Raw genomic sequence first — 17,312 nt, 5'->3', positions numbered from 1 at the left:
CACTGTGTGCCCGCTTCTCCCTCAGGGTAGCCCGGCACATTGTGCACTGCCTGTGCAGAGTAGGGCTGGAGGGAGGGAAGCTTAACTGCGCACCTCATCGGTGAGTGCCGTGCAGTGCTCAAGCATCCAGGAGCAGCAGCTTCAGAGAGATGGTTGGTTTGTTAGTAGGGAGAAGGAAGTATTTATGCCCTTAGGGAGATGCCAGTGTCTCTGGGGCAAGGTTTGTGTGGCTTTACACCATTGGCCAAGGCATGAGTGTTGGTCGATGCTTCATCTATATACTCAGGGGCTGTAGGGTGTGGGGGCGGGACCTTATTAGGTCAAACACTGAGAGAAGCCTGATAACTGTCAGGTTAAAATTCTTATTAGGGTCAATGGTCGGGGGGGAGGGTTGAGGAGGTAACCAACTCTGTTATCTGAGGTATCTGGGGGTTGAAACTGCTCGACTCTTCCTCCGTAACCTGGGCCATTAAGGTCCCACAGTATGTCGGCATTATCAGTGCCTGTGGATGTGTGTACCTTTAACGGTCTTTTGACTTATAAACAATTCTATAAGTTATGAAATTTACAAGAACTTCTCAAGAGTTTCTTAAATGGAATGATCCATGTGGACTCATTAAATATTTTTATGGTTTTGTATTATGACTGTACATTTTATTTAAAAAAAAAATCTTCTAACACCCTATATTACCCTTAAACGGAGATGTAATTCTTGAATGTCAGAAGAAGAAACACTAGTCACGTGCTTTTCCGTAAAAGCCATGGAATCTGCATCATCACAATCATCTTTGTGTGTACCGCAAATTATAGAATTCCAATACTGCACTGTCTGTGTCTTTATTAATAATAATAATAATAAAAGACTGAATCTTGGTAAGAAGAATGCTTTGTGGCATTTTCACTAGATGCAAACCCTTCTCCTCCTTGAACTCCCTGGCTCACTGTCTATTTTTGTTGCTGTGATAAACAACAACCAAGAGCAATTTTAGGAGAAAGGGGGCTTACTTCAGTTTACAGATGACAGCTCATTACCAAGAAATGCTGGGACAGGAGCTTGAGGCAGGAATCTAGAGGCAGGAACTGAAGCAGCGTCCACAGAGGAACACTTGCTTACTGGCTTCCTTCCTGTGGCTGTCTTAACTTCCTTTCTTGTACATCCCGGAACTACACACGTAGGGATGGTGACACCCACAGTGGGCAGGATCCTCCTATATCAATTAGTAACCAAGGAGATGCCCCTGCAGACATTTCCACAGGGCAATCTGGCAAATGAGGCTTCTTCTTCCCAGGGGACTCTAGTTTGTGTCAAGTTGGTTAACCAACATCAAACAGCTATGGGAACAGACAATCAACAGCCACTGGGGAGGAAAGAGTGGATTTGAAACTTTCCGAAAGTCCCATCGTGGATAAAAATTTACCTATGCAGCTACTTGTTGAAAATCTCCAATTTCAGGGCTGGTCTTTATTTTGATAACTCAGAACATTTTTTCTTTGCCAATGGCTCCATTCTTGGAATTGAAAAAAAAAAAAATCAATGGCTTCAGTGGCAAACCAGGTTCAGTGGCTTCTAGTTCCAACTCCCACAGATGCTATGGGAACAAACGGAGAAGAAGCTAGGTAATGTGTCAAGACCCTGTCTCCAAAGGACAAATAATCAATCAAGCACCAGCGGCAGGTAATTACTGTGGCATCTGACCCAGGCGGTGCTGCTGCTTGGAACGAGTAAGAAGCTGGCCCTTGCACATATGGACTCACAACCATCCATAACTCCAGGGGATCCAGCCCCTCCTCCGACTTCTTCAGGAGACACACACACACAGAGCAAATACATATACCAGGTAAAACACTTATACTCATAAAAATACAATAAATCAAATAAAAAATTTAAGTCAGTTGATTGGATTAATAAAAATTTGAACTACTGGAAGGGGAATCAATGAATTTGAAAATAGTTCAATTGAGATTATTGTGCATTAGAAAGAACAAAATAGTTTCCTAAAGCCAGGAAGGCCTCAGAGACCTATACCTTATGACAGTTCCAGAAAAGAGAAGGTGAATTTTAACGATGATGATGGTGGTGGTGGTGGTGGTGGTGGTGATGGTGATGATGGTGGTGGCAGTGGTGGTGATGATGATGATGGTGACAATGATGATGATGATGACAGGAAATAAGCCAAGCCAAGTATGGTGGCAGATACCTATAGTTTCAAAACTCAGGAATTGAGGGGTGGGGTGAGCAATGTTAGTTTGAGGCCATCCTCCGCTATATAAAAGACGTTGTCTCAAAAAGGATCAACCATCTCGAAGAAGATAGTGGTCCAATTTTTTTCCAAATATGGTGAAATACACCAACCTACACATCTAAGAATCTCAATAGATTAGAATAAGCACGAATTGATTTTAAGTGAGATGCATTGCAATCAGAGTACCGGAAGACAGTCTTAAAGGCGTGGAAGGGAAGTGACTCATCACATGTAAAACCTCTCAATATTACTAACAGCTTCTGGCTAGAGAGACGGCTGGGCAATTGAGAACACGGACTGCTTTTCCAGAGGACCTGAGTTTGGTTTCCAGCATTCCTGTCAAGCAGTTCACTCACAACAACAGCACATAACTCCAGCTCCAGGAGGTCTGATGCCCTCTTCTGGCCCAGAGAGGTACTGCACTCACATGTAACCATACACAAGACAAATACACAATAATTTAAGTAAATAAACAATTATTTAAAATGAAGACTGATGCATGGTTTCCTCTCAGAAACCACTGGTGTTTGAAGGAGGTGAGATGATATAGTCAAAATGCTACAAGAACAAACTATGAACTAGAACGGCTTCACCCGGTTCACCCCTGAGACTGACCCTTCTTCGCCTTTTTGTTTGCTTTCCCTATTTCCTTAGGAGAGAGACGATTCTGTCAGGGGCCTGGAAGCACTCCGTTTCACCAGAGCAATCATTGTGCCAGGCATCATTCCTTCCAGAAGCCCTGTCTGTTGGCTAAAAGAACACTTCACACCATTCTTAGACCCTCAGAGGGTGGTAATAAACATGTCCTTGAAAATCGAACTGGAAAACTTAGTTTATCTTCCTCACAGAGGCAACACCCTGTGCGGACCCCAAGCACTTGGGCACAAGCACATGATTAAGTAGGCTGCTGTGCTAGTCAAATTTTTGTTTTTGTTTTGTTTTGTTTTTTGAGACAGGGTTTCTCTGTATAGCCCTGGCTGTCCTAGAACTCACTCTGTAGACCAGGCTGGCCTCGAATTCAGAAATCCGCCTGCCTCTGCCTCCCAAGTGCTGGGATTAAAGGCGTGCACCACCATGCCTGGCGCTAGTCAGGTTTTATAGTCAACTTGACACAGCGCACCGTGACCTGAGAGGAGGGAACCACATTTGAAAACTTACTCCAATAGGACTGGCCTGTGGAATGGGGAGTGGAGCATTTTTGTGATTGCTCATTGGTATAGACGGGCTCAGCCCATCTAGGTAATACCAGCAGCTGGACCTTGGCTATGTAAGTAAGCTGGCTAAGGAGGTGGTCAATAAGCAGCATCTATCTCTCCATGGTTTCTGCCTTACATCCTGCTTGAGCTCCTGCCCTGACCTCCTTCAACCATGAACTATGACCTGGAAATGTTAGCCAACTGAACTCTTTCCTTGCTTAAATTTTTTTTGGGAGGTGGGTGGGGGGAGTGGGGTGGTCATGTTTATCACAGCAACAGAGAGTGAACTAGAAGACAACCATAAACGACACATACACAGAAAACAGAAATGGCATACCCATTTCCGAGCATCCAGCTTGCGAGAAGAACCAGTTTTGCCTTACTCAGCCAGGGAGTTTTCCAGTCTGTCCTTAACTCTATTGTTTTTATTTTTAATCAAATGGATACCTACAGAAAAGCTATGGGAGTGTAGACAAAATACTTAGCTCCTGTGACCCAGAGCTAGAAAGTGCCAGCCCAGCACAAGAGGAAGGATGGAACAGGGGCTTTCCTGAGGTGTAGCAACACCAAATGACTCACACCACTTCCTTATTCTAGCCCTTTCCAAGCCTAGGGTGGAGAAAGCTCAGACGGGCTGGGGAAGCGCTCTTGTTTAAAGGGTGGCCTCCCTTAGTGTGGTGAAAGCCTTTTGCTTTCTTCTTGCATCCATGTCAGGCAAGGAACTAAAACTGCAGAGCAAGATAGTGAGAGTTTGTAACTTTCACAGATTTAGTGCCCCAAAAATGCCTCCTCAAGATTCTCAATATTTGCGCTAAGTGCTTCCAACGAAAGGGTGTTAGAAGTTGTCTGTGTAGCGTCAGAACCAAAATGTCTCTGACCTCTCACCTCACCTTCCCATTTCTTCCCTGAAGCAAATCATAAAAACAAGAAGTCCTCTGTCCCATGATGGGTGGTGCAAACCAGAATCCATTTGCATCAGGGCAAGGCACAGAGCTCAGGATAGCATGGTAGCTGCTTCCACTCTATCTGTAGGAGCTAGACATAAACAAAAGCTCTAGCCCACCAGATAAGGCCTCTACTCCAGAAGGGGCCTGTCATGTGCCCCATAGGAAGGGATACCACAGATGAGTTTCCATACTTGGCATGTTACCCTTAGGTCACACAATTTTCCTACATCAGTCCATTCTCCACTGAACACACACACATACACACTCACACGGCAGTCTTTCCTGAGTCTAAAACATACTAAATAAACTTCACGTGCTTGCCTTTTATTTTGCCTTTGTTACAGGAATGCCACGCATGACCCTTAAGACCTCAAATCTTTTTTTTTTTTCACCCAGCAGGTACAGGAGCCATCTCTGAGATAAGTTCAGCACATTCTAAAACTAGTTACCCGTTGTGTATACAATTATACAAAAAGAGTCAAGTTCAACAAATTCTTCTTTGTGTAGCCAAGAACTAAATGAACTTCAAAGCTCAAGAAGCAGGCAAGGAAGGCAGGCAACAGAACAGAGAGAGGGAGTGTAAAAAGAACGCTATCCTCAATTAGCTCTGCAACCCAGTAAACGCAGGAACCACCTTCTGTCCCAAGCAACGTTTTATTATTTTTTTATTTTTATTTTTTAAAAGATTTATTTATTTATTATATGTGACTTCACTGTAGCTATCTTCAGACACTCTGAAAGAGAGAGTTAGATCTTGTTATGGATGGTTGTGAGCCACCATGTGGTTGCTGAGATTTGAACTCAGGACCTTCGGAAGAGTAGTCGGTGCTCTTAACCACTGAGCCATCTCACCAGCCCCCAAGCAACGTTTTATTTGTAGTCTGATCCCATGGCATCCTGTGATTTTTCTCTCTCAACAGCTAGAAGACACTAAGTCTGTCCAGAAGCAAAGTGGGAAAGTGTTCTGAGGGTGCCCCCGTTCACGGGGAGAGGAACAATGGAGCTTTTTATACCCCATGAGGCTTTCAAATCATAAGAGATTAAGCATCAGCAATTATATAAATCCATCCATAATTCAAAAAGAATTCAAGCTGTTGAGGAAACCAGAGCCAAAACAGAGCGGCTCCTTACCTCATGGAGCCATGTTCACTCAGTAAAATTCACTTCCTTAAAAGCTCTTTATTGAGGCCTTGGAGTTGACCCTGTGCCAAGCTCTCCATACCCAAATCCTGCCGGGAGAGAGCCGATCTCCAAGGAGTGCTGACACACCTGAGAGCACAGGGGAGACCACCATTTCTGCTCAAATACCTGGCCCAAGAGGGAGCCCCCAACCCCAGGAGCCCTCAGGACACAGGAACCAAAGAGCAGCCTGGGACTGGATCCTTCCAGTTTCTGTCTGTGCCCCAGAGCTGACCCTGTACCACAGCTCTTCATCCCAAATTCCACCCTGAGACAGCTGGTCTCCCAGGAGTGCTGACACATAGGCTTGTAGGAGGAATAAGCCACAATCAGAGACAGTAAGACCAGTTAACACCAGAGATAATCTGATTTTGAGAGGCAAGGGCAAGAACATAAGTAACAGAAACCAAGGCTACTTGGCATCATCAGAAACTAGTTCTCCCACCACAGCGAGCCCTGGATACCCCCCAACACACCAGAAAATCAAGACTTTGATTTAAAATCACATGTCATGATGATAGAGGGCTTTAAGAAGGACATACATAACTCCCTTAAAGAAATACAGGAAAATACAGGTAAACAGCTTGAAGCCCTTAAAGAGCAAACACAAAAATTCCCTTAAAGAATTACAGGAAAACACAACTAAACAGGTGAAGGAATTGAACAAAACCATCCAGGATCTAAAAATGAAAATGGAAACAATAAAGAAATAACAGAAGGAGACAACCCTGGAGATAGAAAACCTAGGAAAGAGATCAGGAGTCATAGATGAAGCATCACCAATGGAATACAAGAGATAGAAGAGAGAATCTCAGGGGCAGAAGATATGATAGAAAACATTGACACACCGGTCAAAGAAAACGCAAAATGCAAAACGCTCCTAATCCAAAATATCCAGGAAATCTAGGACACAATGAGAAGACCAAACCTAAGGATAATAGATGTAGAAGAGAGCAAAGATTCAAAACTTAAAGAGCCAGTAAATATATTCAACAAAATTATAGAAGAAGGGGCTGGTGAGATGGCTCAGTGGGTAAGAGCACCCGACTGCTCTTCCGAAGGTCCAGAGTTCAAATCCCAGCAACCACATGGTGGCTCACAACCATCCGTAACGAGATCTGGCGCCCTCTTCTGGAGTGTCTGAAGACAGCTACAGTGTACTTACATATAATAAATAAATAAATCTTTAAAAAAAAAAAATTATAGAAGAAAACGTCCCAAACCTAAAGAAAGAGATGCCCATGGACATACAAGCCTAAAGAACTCCAAATAGAATGGGCCAGAAAAGAAATTCTTCCCATCACATAATAGTCAAAACACCAAATGCACAAAAGAAAAAATATTAAAAGCAGTAAGGGAAAAAGGTCAAGGAACATATAAGGGCAGAAAAACCAGACTTCTCACCAGAGATTATGAAAGCCAAAAGATCCTGGATAGTTGTTATACAGACCCTAAGAGAACACAAATGCCAGCCCAGGCTACTATGCCCAGCAAAACTCTCAATTACCATAGATGGAGAAAGCAAGATATCCCATGACAAAACCAAATTTATATAATATCTCCCCACAAATCCAGCCCTATAAAGGATAATAGATGAAAAACACCAATACAAGGAGGGAAACTACACCCTATAGAAAGCAAGAAAGTACTCGTGTTTCAACAAACCCAAAAGAAGATAGCCACACAAACATAATGCCACCTTTAGCAACAAAAAATAATAGGAAACAACAATCACTATTCCTTAATATCTCTTAACATCAATGGGCTCAATTCCCTAATAAAAAAGACATAGCCTAACAGACTGGAGACTCCAGAGAACCAAATAACACAATCAAAAAATGGGAAACAGAGCTAAACAGAGAATTCTCAACTGAGGAAACTAGAGTGGCTGAGAAACACTTAAAGAAATGTTCAACATCCTTAGTCATCAAGGAAATGCATATCAAAATGACCAATATCTTCTAGCATATGTCCAGAAGAAGCTCCAACATGTAATAAGGACGTATGCTCCACTATGTTCATAGCAGCCTTATTTATAATAGCCAGAAGCTGGAAACAACCCAGATGCCCCTCAACAGAGGAATGGATACAAAAAATGTAGTACATTTACACAATGGAGTACTACTCGGCTATTAAAAACAATGACTTCACGAAATTCATGGGCAAATGTATGGTTCTAGAAAATATCATCCTGAGTAAGGTAACTTAGTTACAAAATAACACACATGGTATGTACTCACTGATAAGTGGGTATTAGGCAATGAGTGTGGGATACCCACAATATAACTCATGGACCACATGAAGCTCAAGAGGAAGGAAGACCAAAGAGTGGGTGCTTCAATTCCCACTTATAAGGGGGAACGATATAATCAAGGGAAGTAGAGGGTGGGAGGGACTTGGAAGGAAGAGAGGAGGCAGAGGGGGGAAGAGAGGGGCAGAATCAGGTATGGGAAGAGATGGAGGAGATGTACAGAGGGTCAGGAAATTGAACATAGGTGTGTAGCAATGGGGTATGAGGAACTGCAGGTAGCAATCAGAAAGGCCCAGATGCCAGGAAAACAAGAGCCACCCAGGACCCCATGAAGATGGCATTAACTGAAATATCCCACAAAGGGGAGGGAGAACCTGTCAAGACCATATACAGAGATTAGGCATGGGGCCCCAGATGAGGGATGGGGCCACCCACTCATCTCCAAAATTTTAACACAGAATTGTTCTGACCTAAAGGAAATAGAGGAACAAAGAGTGGGATAGAGACTGAAGGAAAGGCCATCCAGAGACTGCACCACCTGGAGATCCATCCCACATGCAGACACCAAAAAGTGACAGTATTTTCAATGCCAAGAAGTGCTTACTGACAGGAATCTGATACAGCTGTCTCCTCAAAGGCTCTGCCAGAGCCTGACTATACAGATTTGAAGTCTCACAGCCAACCATTGGACTGAGCACAGGGATCCCAATGGAGGAGTCTGGGGAAGGATTGAAGGAGCTGAAGGGGCCTTATCTGGCATCAATGTGAGCGGAGGCCCTTGGTCCTGTGAAGTCTTGATTCCCTAGTGTAGAGAAATGCTAGGGCAGGGAGGTGGGAGTGGGTGGGTGGGTGGGGAGCACCCTCATAGAAGCATGGTAAGAGGGGATGGGATAGGGGGATTGCAGAGGGGAAAATGGGAAAGGGGATAAAATTTGAAATGTAAACAAATAAAATATCCATTTTTTTAAAAAAGCTCTTTATTGAGTGCTCGAGTTGGCAGCACATATACTAAAATTCAAACAATACAGAGAAGATTAGCATAGCCCCTGTGCAAGAATGGCACACAAATTCCTGAAGCATTCCATATTTTTAGGGACACAAGAGGCAGGCTCCAGATAGAGACACAGTTAACACCAGAGATAACCCAGATGGTGAGCGGTAAATACAAGTACATTCTATTTTGGCATCATCAGAACCTAGTTCTCCCACCACAGCAAGCCCTGGACACTCCAACACACCAGAAAAGCAAGATGCTGACCTACAATCGCATGAAGACAATAGAGACTTTTAAGGAGGATACAATTAACTCACTTAAAGAAATACAAGGAAAAAAAAAACAAACAAACAGGACAACAGATAGAAGCCTTAAAGAGGAAACAAATTCCTTAAAGAAATACAAGAAAACACAATCAAACAGGTGAAGGAATTGAACAAAGGCTTCCAAGACCTAAAAATAGAAGTAGAAACAATAAAGATATCACAAATGGAGGCAACCCTGAAGATAGAAAACATAGGAAAGAGACCAGGAGCTACAGATGCAAGCACCACCATCAGAATACAAAAGAGAGTAGAGAGAATCTCAGACATAGAAGATACCATACAGGATATTGACACAATGGTTAAAGAAAATACAAAGTGTAAAAAGCTCCTAACACAAAACATCCAGGAATTCCAGGACACAATGAAAAGACCAAACCTAAGGATAATAGGAGTATAAGAGAGTGAAGATTCCTACCTGAAAGGGACAGAAAACATCTTCAACAGAATCATAGAAGAAAACTTCCCCAAACTAAAGAAAGAGATGGCTATAAACATACAAGAAGCCTACAGAATACCCAAATAGATTGGACCAGAAAAGAAAATCCTCCAGTTACATAATGATCAAAACACTAAATGCACAGAACAAAGAAAGAATATTAAAAGTGGTGAGGGGAAAAGGCCAAGTAACATATAAAGGCAGACATACCAGAATTATACCAGACTTCTCAACACAAGAAGATCCTGGACAGATGTTATGCAAACCCTAAGAGAATTCAAATGCCAGCTCAGGCTACTATACCCAGCAAAACTATCAATCATTAGGCTGGAGAGATGGCTCAGAGGACAAAGAGCACTGACTGCTCTTCTGAAGGTCCTGAGTTCAATTCCCAGCAACCACATGGTGTCTCACAACAACCTGTGATGAGATCTGATGCCCTCTTCTGGTGCATCTGGAGACAGCTACAGTGTACTTGCATATAATAAATAAATCTTTAAAAAAAAACTCTCAATAATCATAGATGAAGAAACCAAGATATTCCACAACGAGATAAAATTTAAACAATATCTAACTACTGATCTAGCCCTACAAAGGATTCTAGAAGAAAAATTCCAATGAACGGAGGATATCTACACCAAAGAATACATAAGAAACTAATGATCTCACAACAAACCCAAAGAAGAGAATCACACACACATAATATCACCTCCAACAACAAAAATACAGGAACCAACAATTACAGGTCTTTAATGTCTCAACATCAACGGACTCAATTCACTAATGAAAAGCTAACAGCCAAGATATGCAAGCAGGATCCAGCGTTTTGCTGCATACAAGAAACACATCTCAGTGACAAAGACAGACACCACCTTAGAGTAAATGTCTAGAAAAAAGTTTTTCCAAGCAAATGGTCCAAAGAAACAAGCAGGAGTAGCTATTCTAGTATCCAATAAAATAGACTTTACCAAAAGTTATCAAAAGGGATGGGGAAGGGCACGTCATACTTGTCAAAGAAAAATCCACCAAGAGGAAATCTCAATTCTGATCATCTATGCCCCAAATGCAATGGCACCCACATTCATAAAAGAAACTTTACTAAAGTTCAAAACACATGTTGAACCTCACACAATCATAATGAGAGACTTCAACACCCCACTCTCACCAATGGACAGGTCATTGAAACAGAAACTAAACAGTGACACAGTGAAACTAATAGAGGTTATGACCCAAATGGCTTTAACAGATATATACAGAACATTTCACCCTAAAACAAAAGACTATACCTTCTTCTCAGCACTTCATGGTACCTTCTCCAAAACTGATCACATAACTGGTCAGAAAACAAGCTTCAACAGATACAAGAAGAGTGAAATAATTCCATGCATCTTATCTTAGAGTGAAGCTAGACTTCAGTAACAACAAAAATAACAGAAAGCCCATGGAAACTCTCTACTCAATAATAACTTGGTCAGGGAAGAAATAAAGAAAGAAATTAAAGACTTTCTAGAATTCAGTGAAAACTAAAACACAGCATACACAAACTTATAGGACACAATGAAAGCAGTGCTTAAGAGGAAAATTCGTAACACTAAGTGCCCTTGTAAAGTAATTGGAGATATCCTACACTAGCAACTTAACAGCACACCTGAATGCTCTAGAACAAAATGAAACAAACACACCAAAGAGGAGTAGACAGCAGGAAATAATCAAACTCAGGGTAGAAATCAATGGAACCAAAGAGAACCAAAGAGAATGGTACAAAGAATCAACAAAACCAAAAGCTGGTTCTTTGAGAAAATCAACAAGATAGATAAACCCTTAGCCATCTAACTAAAGGACACTGAGACAGTATCCAAATTAACAAAAATCAGAAATGAAAAGGGAGACATAAAAACAGAAAGTGAGGAAATTTAAAAATCATCAGATCTTACTATGAAAACCTATACTTGACAAAACTGGAAAATCTAGATGAAATGGATGATTGTCTAGACAGATATCACGTACCAAAGTTAAATCAAGAACAGGTAAACTATATAAAAATTTCCATAACCCATAAGGAAATAGAAGCAATCATTAAAAACCTTCCAACCAAAAAAGCCCAGGGCCAGTTGGTTTTAGTGGAGAATTCTACCAGACCTTCAAATAACAGCTAATACCAATACTCCTCAAACTATTCCATAGAATAGAAACAGAAGGAACACTACCGAATTTATTCTAGGAAGCCACAGTTACTCTGACACCTAATCCACACAAAGACCCAACAAAGAATAACTTCATACAAATTTTGCTTATGAATATCAATGCACAAATACTCAATAAAATTCCCCAAAACTGAATCCAAGAACACATCAAGATAATCATTTACCGTGATCAGGTAGGCTTCATCCCTGGAATGCAGGGGTGGTTCAATATATGGAAATCCATTAATGTAATCAACCTTATAAACAAACTCAAAGGAAAACAAATCACATGATCATCTCATTGGGTGCTAAAAAAGCCTTTAACAAAATCCAACACCCCTTCATGTTAAAAGTATTGGAGAGATCAGGTATTCAAGGCCCTTACCTAAACAAAACAAAAGCAATATACAGCAAACCTGCAGCCAATATCAAATTAAGTAGAGAGAAACTTGAAGCAATTCCACTAAAATCAGGAACAAGACAAGGCTGCCCACTCTCTCCTTATTTATTCAATATAGTACTCAAAGTTCTAGCTAGAGCAATAAGACAAGAAAAGGAGATTGGGGAGATGCAAATCAGAAAAGAAGTCAAAGTATCACTATTTGCAGATGACATGATAGTATACATAAGTGACCCCATTAAATTGAAGTGGGAGACTGCTATGGTTGAATTAGGGGGAAGGATTGAAGGAGCTGAAGGGGAGGGCAGCCCCATAGGAAGACCAGCAGTCTCTACTAACCCAAACCCTTGGGAGGTTCAAGAGACTGAGACACCAACCCAGCAGCATACAGGAGCTGGTCTGAGGCCTCTGGCATTTATGTAGCAGAGGTCTGCCTAGTCTGGCCTCAGTGGGAGAGGATGTGCTTAATCCTTTAGAGATTTGAGGCCCCAGGGAAGGGGAAGGTCTGGTGGGGAGGAGCACCCTCTCGGATGCAAGGTAGAGGAGGAATGGGATGAGAAGTTGTGTGTGTGGGGGACGGACTGGAAGAAGCTGCAAAGGGTCAGTAGTAAATAAATAAAATAATTAAAAAGGACTTGGGGGCAGTGGCTGGATAATAAATAAATAAATAAAATAATGTTTAAGAAAAGAAAAAACAGAAGCTCTTTATTGAAAGAAGTGCAGAGAGTAAGGACATGGATTGCTGTTTCCCTTTCCCTGTGTGTATGAATTACAAAGACGTTTCCAGTCACTGTAAACCTTACCCAGACGGCTTACAACTGACCTCATGGCCCACAGACATATTGAGGTCTATGAAACAGCTCTGTCTGTATTAAGGATTCTTCAGGCCATTGACCCTAACTGTAGAGTATTATGGTGGTGGAGAGCTGACATTTGTAGACCGTGTTTTATCATCATCTTGGACCACAGTGTGCCCGTCAGTGGTCAGTTACCTTCGAGTTTGTATTTCACTGACATTATTGTAACGACTAGGCAGCTATCACAGAGCTTCGCAGCAGACATCCCTCCAACAACCACAAAGCTAGGTGTGTTTTGACATCTGACACTTACAGAACCAACTTTCCACCTTGAGGTAGCGTTCTGATCTATGACTTCTCTTCTTTGCTGTGACTATGCTGGCTCATGTAACCTCTTCCACAATGAAGTATGTCATTCAGGGCGATTTGGAGCCATGTTCCTTGGTCAGGGTCTCTCTTGATTGGTTTGGAGTAAATAACCTTCTTATTTCTCTTACATGTATAGAAAGTGGAATATTCGTGTTTTGTATTGAATTATGGCTCATGCCATGCCCTCGAAGGAATATTTATTGTCTAAAATAAACTGGAACTTTTTTTTTTTTTTTTTACTTTTTATTGATTCTCTGTGATTTTCAAGCCACGCACCCCAGTCCCATTCACCACCACCCACCATCTCTTCATGTCCACCCTCTGCCCTTACAACTTCCCTCAAGAGAAAACAAAGCTGGACGAGGTGGCGCACGCCTTTAGTCCCAGCACTTGGGAGGCAGAGGCAGAGGCAGGTGAATTTCTGAGTTCGAGGCCAGCCTGGTCTACAGAGTGAGTTCCAGGGCAGATAGGGCTACACAGAGAAACCCTGTCTCGAAAAAACAAAAGAAAGAAAGAAAACAAAATATAGATAGATAAATATTTTTAAATTCTCATCGTGGAAGCTGTGGCGTGTCACAGTGTGTCACACAGAACATATCTTTTGCACAAACAGCTTTATTTGCAAATGTTCATTGCAGTAGGTCACTGGTCTGGTTCAAGGCCTCTGGTTTCTGCCAATAACGGAACCTCACCAGGACTCCTTTCTGTTATCCTGTTGCTGCCCTGTGTCGTGGAGATCTTATAGCTTTGGATCTGCAGGACCAGCCCTTTCGTGTGCTCCAGCAGTCCACAGATGGGGTAGATATTGGGTTGGACCAACCCAGGGTCCTGGATCTGGGCCTGGGTAGAAGGTGAGTTTGTTGGCATGCCAGCTCTCCTGCGCCTGCGCTAATAGGGCCTGCTTGCCCACCTTGCCCAAACAAAGGGAAGGCCAGATCTCTTGCTCTCGTGACATCTGGGCTGACTCTTCCGTGCCCCCATCACCAGGGTCAGCTCTACTGTGCTGCCCAGGTGAGGCCCGGACTGCTCTCCTGAGTGCTGTAGCCAGTGAGGTGTGGGGCCAGCTCTCCCACTTGCAGCAGGTAGTGAGAAGCGGGAGGGAAGGAATTAGGGGACATCTCTCCCCCTTGGCTATGCCACCTCACCGCAGGCAGTGTGGGGCCAGCTTTCCCATACTGATGCCTCTGGACCAGTTCATCCTGCCACAGGCAGGACAACAAGAGAGGTGTGTCTCCCACACCCACACCACCACGTGGCACGAGAGGGGTGGGGCCCCGCTCAGCACAGTCTTAGGGCATCAACCTGGCCTCAGGCAACAGCCCAGACCAGAGACATCTTTGTGGCCTTTGGTGGTAGCACAGGCCTCAAACACAGATCCTGGCTATAATAGGACCACAGGCCCAGACATGAGCCCCAGGGGCACCATGAACCCGGATGTTACCATGGCCCCATGGGGCAGCAGAGGCCACTCAGATCAGTTTGGACCCCAGCAGCAGCACCTCTCTCAGATGGCCTTTGGTGGCAGCACATTAGCACAGACCCCAGCTGTGGTAGGGCCACAGACCCAGACATGGCCCTTGGCAGCAGCTTGGACCCAGGCATCACCAAGGCCTTGGGAGATTGCATAGGTTCATCATAGTGGCTATTCCGCAACACTGTGGTGTCTCTGGTTTCCCTCCACAGGGCAGGTACTGCTTGGTTTCCCTTTCTGTCCCTCCTCTCCACTGTACTCTGTCTGTATTTCCCATCTCTCTATCGCGCATTCGCTTCTCCTAGTGGTCCTGAAGAGGGCCTGGGCGGGTGCTTGAGTGTCTTTCTTCTGACCAACTTGGGCCCCTTAATGTACTTTTTCGTTCTTTGTTTTTTTGTTTTTTTTTTTAATCTTGTTTTGTTTTGTTTTGTTTTTGTTTTTGTTTTGTTTTGTTTTTCGAGACAGGGTTTCCCTGTTTAGCCCTCGCTGTCCTGGAACTCACTTTGTAGATCAGTCTGACCTGGAACTCAGAAATCCACCTGCCTCTGCCTCCCGAGCACTGGGATTAAAGGTGTGCGCCACCACGCCCGGCTCTTAATGTACTTTTTAATTGTAGAAATTTCTTATTGTGAGTATCTCTGACTTAGAGGACAGCAGAATACATACATGCATACACAGATACACACATACACACATACACACACACAAATAAGTCTTTTTGTTGTTTATTTTTTAAAGGCAGAGAGAAAGAAAGAGTGTATAGTTGTGTGGGTAGAGAGGTGGGAAAGATCTCGAAAGGGCTGGGAGAACAAAAAGGTGTGATGAGAATATATTGCATGGATTTTTTTTTCAGTTAAAATCGTCCTCGTCCTTGTCATCATCATCGTCATCATCGTCATCATCATCATCGTCGTCGTCGTCAACATCGTTGTCGTCATCATCTCCATTGCATATTTAGTGCCAATGAGAAATCTTTATTTTAGCAGCAGGAAAGAATAGCTAAATCTACAGAACTTTTTTTTCTTTCATACGGTACATCCTGACCGCAGCCTCTGCTTCTCCCCATAACCCACAGGCATCTTCCCTCTGCCCCAGATCCACTGCTCTTCCGTTTCCCTTCAGAAGAGCAGACAGTGAGGAGCGGAAGGCCTGGAATCCCAGAGATAGCAATCAGACACGGAGCAAGAAGACACAGTAACTTCTTATAGGTGGAAGAGGCACCAGTTTCACGTGTGACTCACCTTTGCATTCTGTTTCTGTGAAGGATTACAGCTCAACATGAGTTCAAGGCCATATCCTTGAGTTTCTGTGAGTATCCCCATGCATACATAAGGTAAATTGTTGCTATTATACTAATATGCTGGTATACTAATATTAATATTACATTAAAGGTATAGCCATATGCTATTAAATTTCTGTTGTTTTCTGGTTGACGTGTCTTTTGTTTTAGTGATCTGATCAAGTAAAATATTCTGAAGTATAAAGAAGAACTTGGGTTCTTCACCTACACACTCTAACATCAAAATTTTTCTGTTAATTAATTTCTGTCTTATTCACCATGGCATGAAAATCGGATACACTGAGATTATCCTGTGGCGAAAGGTACACTACAAATGTGAAGGAGAAGGAACTGGCTCACTGGGCAGTGTTCGCTGCACAAGGATGCAGATTTGCCTGAGGTTAGATTCCAGCTCGCACATAAAAACCTGGGTCTGGCCATGTGCAGATGTGGAACCCCTGTGCTGGGTTGAGGATCACGGGTGGATGCTGACCACCCTCCTAGCTTCTGGTTCAGTAAGAGACATGGTGCGTTTATAAAAAGATAAGGTAGAGGTATGTTCTATGGAGGTGTGGTGAGGTGTGGGGAAAAGGGATGCCTCGGTGGGCCCATGCTGAGGGACCAGCCACATGACAGTATAGTATAGAATAGAGTTTATTTAGGGCATGGGGAGGGGAGTCAAGAGGGTAGTAGAGGCAGAGAAAGGCAGAGAGAGGGAGAGAGTAGAGAAGTAGAGGTTGGCCATGAGCATGGTGGGGTGGGGATAATGGAGAGAGAGGGGAAAGGGAAGCAGAGAAGGAGAAAGCAAGAGAGTGAGGAGGGGGCAAGCAGCCCCTTTTTATAGTGTCAGGCATACCTGGCTGTTACCAGGTAACTGAGGGACGGAGCTTAGACAGAATGCTAGCAGACACTGTTCAGGAAGTTACACAGAGAGTGATGGAGCAGGTCAACTGATACCACATGCATGTATGTGTGTGTGTGTGTGTGTGTGTGTGTACACGCATGCACACACAAAAAATAAGTCTGTGGGTTCAAAGCCAGCTTGGATTACATAGTGAGATGCGATCTAAAAAAAGGAAAAGGAAGAGATTTTCAAATTTACCAAATAATCTGTATGAGCTATCTAAAATTATTTACCTCTACTAGGCTATTCGCAACCCTTTAAATATACAAATCGGGGCTGGAGAGATAGCTCAGTAGTTGGGACCATGGTTCCTGTGAAAAAGAACCTAGATTCAATT

General features: G+C 43.1%; 1 non-coding gene across 1 annotated transcript; it reads left to right on the top strand.

The window, feature by feature from the left end:
• Positions 1-8,800: 8,800 nt before the first annotated feature.
• LOC115029685 lies at positions 8,801-8,907 on the top strand. The gene has a single exon (XR_003835234.1). It is a non-coding gene; the product is annotated as a U6 spliceosomal RNA (small nuclear RNA).
• Positions 8,908-17,312: the final 8,405 nt, after the last annotated feature.

The sequence above is a fragment of the Mus caroli genome, chromosome 16 (genome assembly GCF_900094665.2).
Source record: "Mus caroli chromosome 16, CAROLI_EIJ_v1.1, whole genome shotgun sequence".
NCBI classification, from domain to species: domain Eukaryota; kingdom Metazoa; phylum Chordata; class Mammalia; order Rodentia; family Muridae; genus Mus; species Mus caroli.
This window is presented reverse-complemented; position numbering and strand designations above follow the sequence as displayed.